General features: G+C 50.4%; 1 protein-coding gene across 1 annotated transcript in view; it reads left to right on the top strand.

Moving 5' to 3' along the window:
• The first annotated feature begins 717 nt into the window (after positions 1-717).
• Positions 718-7,968, top strand: part of TBXA2R (thromboxane A2 receptor) — a 31,797-nt gene continuing 24,546 nt past the window's right edge. Inside the window, exon 1 of the mRNA XM_077331805.1 lies at positions 718-972. The gene's annotated coding sequence lies outside the window, so the exon portion shown is untranslated. The remainder of the gene's footprint in view (positions 973-7,968) is intronic.

Raw genomic sequence — 7,968 nt, 5'->3', positions numbered from 1 at the left:
TCCGTGAAACTCAGAAATCTTTAGATATTATTAATAAGGTTGACATGATGGGCTGACCGAGGATTTGGCTGTCCCCAGTTCTGCTTCTGGTTCAATCCCAGCGGTGCAAAGTCAGGAGTTATTTCCCCAATAAGCCAAGTGGCAAGAAAAAGAGGAAACCAGAGCAACTCCAGCTGTCTGTGGGCTGGTCCCCTCTGTCTGTATCGCAGCACATGATGGGGTCGGGCAGCATCTTCCGGGGTGCCCCTGCTTGCCAGACAGCCTGAGGTCTTAAAATTATCGGTGCCCTGGGAGTCCTGGTGCACAGCAGAGAAAGGGGTTTTCTGCCTCTTCGGATCAGTCAAATCAAATCAATCTCCCTTATTGGCATTATTAACCAAACATAGATGTCTAGCAAAAAAATGTATTTAAAAGTATGCCAAGATCGTTTCAACTGAAACTCACATTCACTATAAAGTCTTAGCATATTTGAACAGGGTTAAGGCTTGGGAGGCAAGTCGAATAAGTCACAGAAAGGAGAGAGGCCATTGGGTCCTTCAGGGTCTCGGAGGCCTGGAGCCGGCTTTCTCTTCTCTTGCAATGCTCTGTGACTCACATCCGGAGCTCAGCCTGCAGCCTTGGGCCTTTGGAGGGGCGGTTGCATCACAGAGCACCCATGTCTTTTGCCACAGTCTGCTGCCTCCCCTGCTTCTGAACCTCTCCCCCCCCCCGCCGCCCCAGTTTCTTCCAGATGTCCCCAGTCCTCCTCCCCTGGGACAGTCCACAGCGCCAGGCTACAGGCTTGTATGGGCAGAGGAGACAGCATCTGCCAGCTGAGCCTCCCTCTCCGCCTGGGCCCCTCCCCTCTTTCAATAGTCATCTCTGCTCGCAGCTGCCGCATGCAGTCCAAAGAGGGAGTGAGAGGCAGCCAGCGGGTTCTCACAGTTTCTCGGTCCAGAAGAACTTCATCGCGGGGCCCGGAAGCATCCCCAGGTTTGTAGCTGCAGCAACGCTCCAGTTTTCGTTTAAAGTGTGCGTGTTTTAAACTGTAACCGTTATTTGATTTCCAAAAAAAGAGAGAGACGAGATTTGGACCCTCGTTCCAGCTTTTTGGGAGGAGGGTTGCGAAGCAGGAACAAGACGGAAATTTCTTTGCACATGTTCAGAGGTTCGACGCTGGCATCAAAGGTTGCAATGCAGCATGGAGGGGCTGAAATTGGTGCTTAGTTGCCTATGCGTGTCATTCTGAGGAGAATCGCTTGTGGTTATCATGATCACGGTTTGGACTTATTCTGTGGGTGCCTGGTCACAGCATCTAGTGGTGAACCGCTAGGTCTGCTGCCGGCATCCTGTTGTCCACATTTCTGTACATTACTTCATTTGTTAAAAAGAAACCAGTGGTTAAAACTATTTGTTTGTTAGAATTCACTGTAAGGGTTGTATTAGATTCAAAATGGGTCGCCGTGTTGGTCTGATGCAGCACAACAAAACTTGGGTCCGAGAGCACCTTGAAGAACGACCAAGATTTATTCAAGGCGTGAGCTTTCGAGTGCAAGCACTCGAAAGCTCACGCCTTGAATAAATCTCAGTCGTTCTTCAAGGTGCTCTTGGACTCTAGTTTTGTAGGAAAGGCTGTAGTTAAACGAGAGGATTGTTTCCTTTTTCTGATACACTCAATTCCTCCCCCACGTTCAGAGGTTTGCCAGTTCCCCCAGAGTAGAGCTCCTTCGACATTCAGAATATTCCTTGACTAATTTATATCCTGTCTTTCGCCCCAATAAGGACCCAAAGCGACTTACGTTGTTCTCTTCTCCTCTGTTTTCTTTCTCACCCCTGTGCGGCGGGGAGTAGGGATTCGAACCCGGAGGTCTCCTAGAACTTTATGTGACCCTTTTCACCGCTGGCTATCTCACGGGTTCTGGGTGATCAGCTTTGACTCAGTTCAATTTCTGGCTATGAAATAGGTTTCTTCTACTGCTTTTCTTCACTCACAGTGAGCTCAGGTTTGCGAAATTAATCAAGGGGCTTTGGTGACAGTCCGACCTTTGGGTATGGACCCCAGCTGGATTGTGTTTTCTGACCAGGCATGCTGCTTTATTAAACGAAGAGCGCGCCCCTGATCATGTGCAGAGTGTACAGAGTCACAACTGAGCCTGACTTTGGTGCTCCATGTTGTACCTTTGGTAACAGAGGAATGTAGGGGAGGCAAGAATCCCAGACCAGTTCCACCACATTCTTTCCCATCTACTGATTTTCCACCAACATTTCTCTCCCCCCCCCCCTTTCAACTTAAAGGGAACTTCTGTTTGCCCCCCCCCTCCCCCTGAAGCAATATCAAAATCCTTTGGGAGAACATCCTTTGGGGCTTAGGAATTTTAGTGCCTCTGAGTGAGTGCAGAGTGCTTTTCTCTCATCGCAGCCTCACACCAAGGATCTTTCTCTGCTCTGCATTCTGCCCTGGGGAAAAGGCTGATGCCACTGGCTTGCCATTCGTAGAAACTGCTGCTAAAGGGCCTTGGGGAAACCTTGTGTTGCTTTTGTTTGAGAAGGAAGAATTTAGGCAGCATTCCAGAGCTGGAGGGTTTCAGGGTCCGTTTCAATCCCGGCATATATGCAAAGCTGTATCAGTTTCCCTTGTGGGGTTTGCCTCTGAGCATGCGCAGAGTGTGTTCCCTGCAGCAGAAAGGTTCACAGATTAGAGGGGCCTCTATGGGAGATTTTTAAAAATTTGCTAGCAGCCAAGTCTTCCAGGGGCTGGTGCCTGAAAAACAGCCCTGTGATATTTCCTTTCTTCCTTGTCCTCTTTCATTTCTGCTGCCCTCAGATCTGCTTGTCTTCAGCATCAGGAGAGATCATCTTTTCTCCCTCCAGTGAAATATTTTTTTACTGCAATCTTTCTCTGTCGGAACGGCTTTCGAGCCTCTACATATTTGGAAGTCCCTTTTCAGCACACTCTGAGCCCGGCTTATAAACATTTCTTTTTTGGAAACAATATCACCCACTTCAGCCCGCCAGATCCACTTGAAACCCTCCGCTAATGGGCTGTCTGTTTCGCTGGCTCTTCCTGGCATGGATTTGTTCTGGCTTTAGAGCGGGGTTTTTCTAAATACTGGTTGATTCCCAGGATCTGGATGCTGGCAAAGACAGACTGAATGCCACACGGATCTGCGCGTCTTCCAAATACACAAAGGCAAGTCAAGAGTAGGGATCGTCCATCAAAATCGTATTGTCAAAACAAAACAAGTACTGTTGATTTACAGCGTTGGACGGCACGCTAAAAATTCAGGGGGGAAGCCAAGGTTCCCGCAAGCCCATTTGCAGAGGGCTGTCGTTGTGTCCCTGAATGAATCACTGTTCTTTCCTTTCCAGTCTGCTTTTGCTGAGTGTCACATCTTTGTATCAGGTGTAATCTGGTCATTCAGTCGCTCTAATCTAATGTACAGGTGACTTGCCTGCTGTAGAAGGATGTTGCCTGTTATGTGTTTGCCGACGTTGCCAACTCTGACTAGAGAGATTCCTGGAGATTGGGGAACAGTATTTGGGGAAGGACTTCCAGACTCTACCTATAGCAGGGTGATCTCTGTAGATTTGCGATAATTCCAGAACTCCAGCCTCCACCTGGACGTTGGCAACCTGAGTGGGCTTCCCTCCTTCCACTCAGGAGGCACATCCAAAACAGTGTTTTGAACAGAGACATGGCTGGTAAGCTCCTAGAAGGTGTATCAATTGATTGCCTGACATATCTTATGGTCCTATCAAGGGAGAGATTCTAGCCCTGTACACAGTTCAGTTAGTTTTATTACGGTCCTAGACCAGCACAAGATGATGCAAAAACATCCATTAAAACCAGGAATTAAAACATAGCAATACAAAATAGAATAACAATAAGGTACATAAACACAGCTGTCCAGTTCACAGTTTTGCTTGCCCATGCCTTTCCTGGTGCCCATCACATGTTTTCAGAAAGCGTGTGGAGCCAGCCAGGGACTGTCCAGCAAAACGTCTGATTGGCCATTGGAGATTTGACTGGCAGTGTAGAGTTTCTTTAAAACGTTGCTTTGGCAACAGCTGCCACCACAACATCTTTACTGGGTGATCCACGTTAAGCTGCGGTAGCCATTTTGTGGCCGGCTCCGCCTTCTGCTGCAGCCATTTTGTGGTGGCCATATTCTATTTATTTATCAGCTTGTTTAATTTATAGGCCATGCCCTCCAGGGAAAGCAGGCTCAAGGAGGTTAACGTCATCTTAAAATGCAAAGATTAAACGATAAAATTATGAATGATAAAACAATACTTAAGACCAGCAGTAATTCTGAGTCCATTCCTTTGCACCCACATATATGGGCAGGAGGAGGGAGCCCAGGGGTGGTCATCCACTTTGTCATTCGCCTCAGGTACTGACTTTTCCTATAAAAGCAAATGCCACCTGATCTCACCAGCTCTCAGAAACTAAGCTGGGTCAGTCCAGGTTAGCTCTTGGACAGGGAGAACACCAGGGAGGCCCGGAGTCATCACACAGAAGCAGGCAAAACCTCTGAGAGCCAGCACAGTGTTGTGAGGCAGAGCGGCAGCCTCTGATCCAGGCAAACAGGTTTGATTCCGCAGTCCATCTCCAGATGCAGCCAGCTGGGTGACCTTGGGCCGGTCACAGTTCTCTTAGAGCTCTCTCAGGCATACCAACCTTGCAGGGTGTCTGTTGTGAGGAGAGGAAAGGGAAGGTGACTGTAAGCCGCTTTGAGATTCCTTCGGGTAGAGAAAAGCGGCATAGAAGAACCAACTCTTCTTCTTCTTCAGTAATCTCAGGGCTCTCTCAGCCTCACCTCCCTCACAGGGTGTCTGTTGTGAGGAGAGGAAAGGGAAGGTGATTGAAAGCCGCTTTGAGCCTCCTTCAGGTCGAGAAAAGCGGCATATAAGAACCAACTCTTCTTCTTCTTCAGTAATCTCAGGGCTCTCTCAGCCTCACCCACCTCACTGGGTGTCTGTTGTGGGGAGAGGAAAGGGAAGGTGACTGTAAGCCGCTTTGAGCCTCCTTCGGGTAGAGGAAAGCAGCATATAAGAACCAACCTTCTTCAGTAATCTCAGGGCTCTCTCAGCCTCACCTACCTCACAGGGTGTCTGTTGTGGGGAGAGGAAAGGGAAGGCGACTGTAAGCCGCTTTGAGCCTCCTTTGGGTAGAGGAAAGCAGCATATAAGAACCAACCTTCTTCAGTAATCTCAGGGCTCTCTCAGCCTCACCTACCTCACAGGGTGTCTGTTGTGGGGAGAGGAAAGGGAAGGCAATCGTAAGCCGCTCTGAGACCCCTTCGGGTAGTGAAAAGCATCTGGACGTCTCTCCCCTTGAAAACCCTACAGCACAGGTAGCCAAACTGTGGATGTAGTCCAGATGTCCATGGACTACAATTCCCATGAGCCCCCACCAGCATGTGGCTCTTCAGATGTCTGTGGACTACAATGCCCATGAGCCCGCGTGATGCAGGCTCATGGGGATTGTAGTCCACGGACATCTGATGCTGGCTCATGGGGCTCATGTGGCCATGGGGCTCATGGCTCATGTGGCATGATGCTGGCTCATGGGGATTGTAGTCCATGGACATCTGGAGAGCCACAGTTTTGCCCCCCCCCCCTGTCGTACAGGTTGCCCTAGGCTGGCTACGATTTGGTGACGGTTGACGCAGGCGGAGATGAGGGCAGGGCACCCAAAGTGACTGCTGGAGTGCAGGAAACCTTTTGTTGCAGTAGCCCTGCTCCAAATGTGTCGCAGGCGTTGTGTTGTGGTCAAATAGTTCCATGCTTCTAGGGAAGGGCCGGGCTCCCTACTAAGCATCAAAAACCATTTTGCTATTTCTGGAAACGGGAAACGCGTCCTCTTCTGGTTGTGCTGCCCCTAATCCAAACATCCCTCCTGGCAGAAGCCTCAGAACTTTCCAAAGACACAAGAGGTCTGATTTAGTGCCAGCATGATGGTCACCAACTCCAGGCTGGTCAATCAGTGATGGGGGGGGTGAAGCCTGGGGAGGGTAGAATTTAGGGGAGGGTGGGAGCTTGGAAGGGTATCATGCCAGAGTGCCCCCTCTGAAGCTTCCATCACCTCCACAGGAACGGATCTCTGTCACCTGGGGATCGTCCGTCTGATAGATGTCCAGATCTCCACCTGGAGGTTGGCAACTTTGGTTGTGGGGCCCAGTTCTCTCCCTTCCTGGGAATCCCCAGCCAGGCAACCCCCGACTCTCCTCTGCTCCTTGTGCTTTCCTTTTATGGCCCTTCATTCGCCTCTGCAGCTACTCTAGCACAGGATGAACTATTTTGAGGGGTGTCCGCTCCATCACGCTCTCCCCCCCAGAGTGGCCAAAACCCAGGTGCTATCAGGAGGTGCACCAGCAGGGCCAGACCTCCAGGAGCTCCCTCTCTGTTGCCCCCCAAGCACCAAGAAGACAGAGTCTCCCTGCCCCATACAGACCGCTCCATCTCTACCTTGGGGCTAAGAGCTGCTGGTGGACCTCTGCTCCGTGTGTCTATCCCACCGACACTGGACGTAGGAGTTCTTTTCAAGGCAATTTTTCTCTTTCCCCCACCTCTGTGTCTTCCTGCCTTCTAATCTTCATAGCCTTCTTGCCTAGGGTTGCCAGCCTCCAGCTGGGGACTGGAGATCTCCTGGGACTACTTAGGCAGATTGTGAGTGGGTGGGCAGAAGGGATTGTGCCGGGCCTTGGCTCTTGTGGCCTGTTTTTGCATGCCCAGGGAAATGCCGATTGCCCCTTTGGGAATGGGAGGCAAATTTCCTCCAGGCCAGACTGGCATCATCTGGGCATGGAATTGGGGTCACTGTGGGTGGGCAGGTAGTTCTGAGTTTCCGGCATTATACAGAGGGTGGACGAGATGACCCTTCTAGCTCTGTGATTGTAGGATTCTACAGCTGATCTCCAGATTGCTGAGACCAGTTCCTCTAAAGCAGGGGCAGTCAACCTGTGGTCCTCCAGATGTTCATGGACTACAATTCCCATGAGCCCCTGCCAGCGTTTGCTGGCAGGGGCTCATGGGAATTGTAGTCCATGAACATCTGGAGGACCATGAATGGATACTCTGGAAAGTAGGCTCTATGGCAGTAGCGGCTCAACTGCGGCTCGCCTGATTCCCGTGGACTGCATGTGGCTCTTCAGATGTTTGTGGACTACAATTCCCATGAGCCCGCATGATGCTGGCTCATGGGAATTGTAGTCCATGGACATCTGGAGAGCCACAGTTTGGTCACCCCTGCTCTATGGCATTATGCCCCAAACCTTGCCCTTCCTAGGATCCAATCTCCAAAACCCCCAAGCATGGGTTGCCATTTCTATCCCTGCCTCTTTCCTTCTTTCAGTTCCTTTTCTTTCCTGACTTTCTCTCTCTCTCACTCTTCATTCCCATTTTTCCTTTTCTCTTTCTTTTGCTGTTCCTTGGCTTCAAATCCGGCACAGTGGCAGCCAGCTGTGCGGGAAGGGAGGGGAGAGGCTGAGAACCCAGCTCTGGCAAAAAACACATTCCCAGAGCTTCTTGCCTCTTATCTGAGTTGGTTCCACGATGAAGCTCCTTGGGCTGTGGAGAGCGGACTGTACCTCCCATTCAGTCCTGCATAAAACTGTCCTTGGCTATCAGAAGTTTAGGAACAAGACGGATGGAGATTTGATAGCGGCCAGAAAAATGCTGTGGTGACAGAGCTCTTCCTGGAGGGTGGGCCTGCCGGATGCTCCCAGAAGCACTTGATCCCGTATATGCAGCTGGGTTTAGGGGGCCTCACAAACACGTTTATTCTCTGGATGACTCAGTAACCCTTGACCTGGATCCCCCATCTTCTACCCTTTCCTTCTCTTTCTCGTCAAGGATGACGTGACTGCTAACCACGAGGAAGGTCTTGCACTGAAAGCTGGGGCCCTGACCAAAATCTTGACTTCGCCTGATTCTGCACTTACTTTGTTCTTTCCGTTGTGGATCCTGCTGAATTCAGATCGATTT

Source organism: Paroedura picta, chromosome 4 (assembly GCF_049243985.1).
Source record: "Paroedura picta isolate Pp20150507F chromosome 4, Ppicta_v3.0, whole genome shotgun sequence".
Classification (NCBI taxonomy): Eukaryota; Metazoa; Chordata; class Lepidosauria; order Squamata; family Gekkonidae; genus Paroedura; species Paroedura picta.
This window is presented reverse-complemented; position numbering and strand designations above follow the sequence as displayed.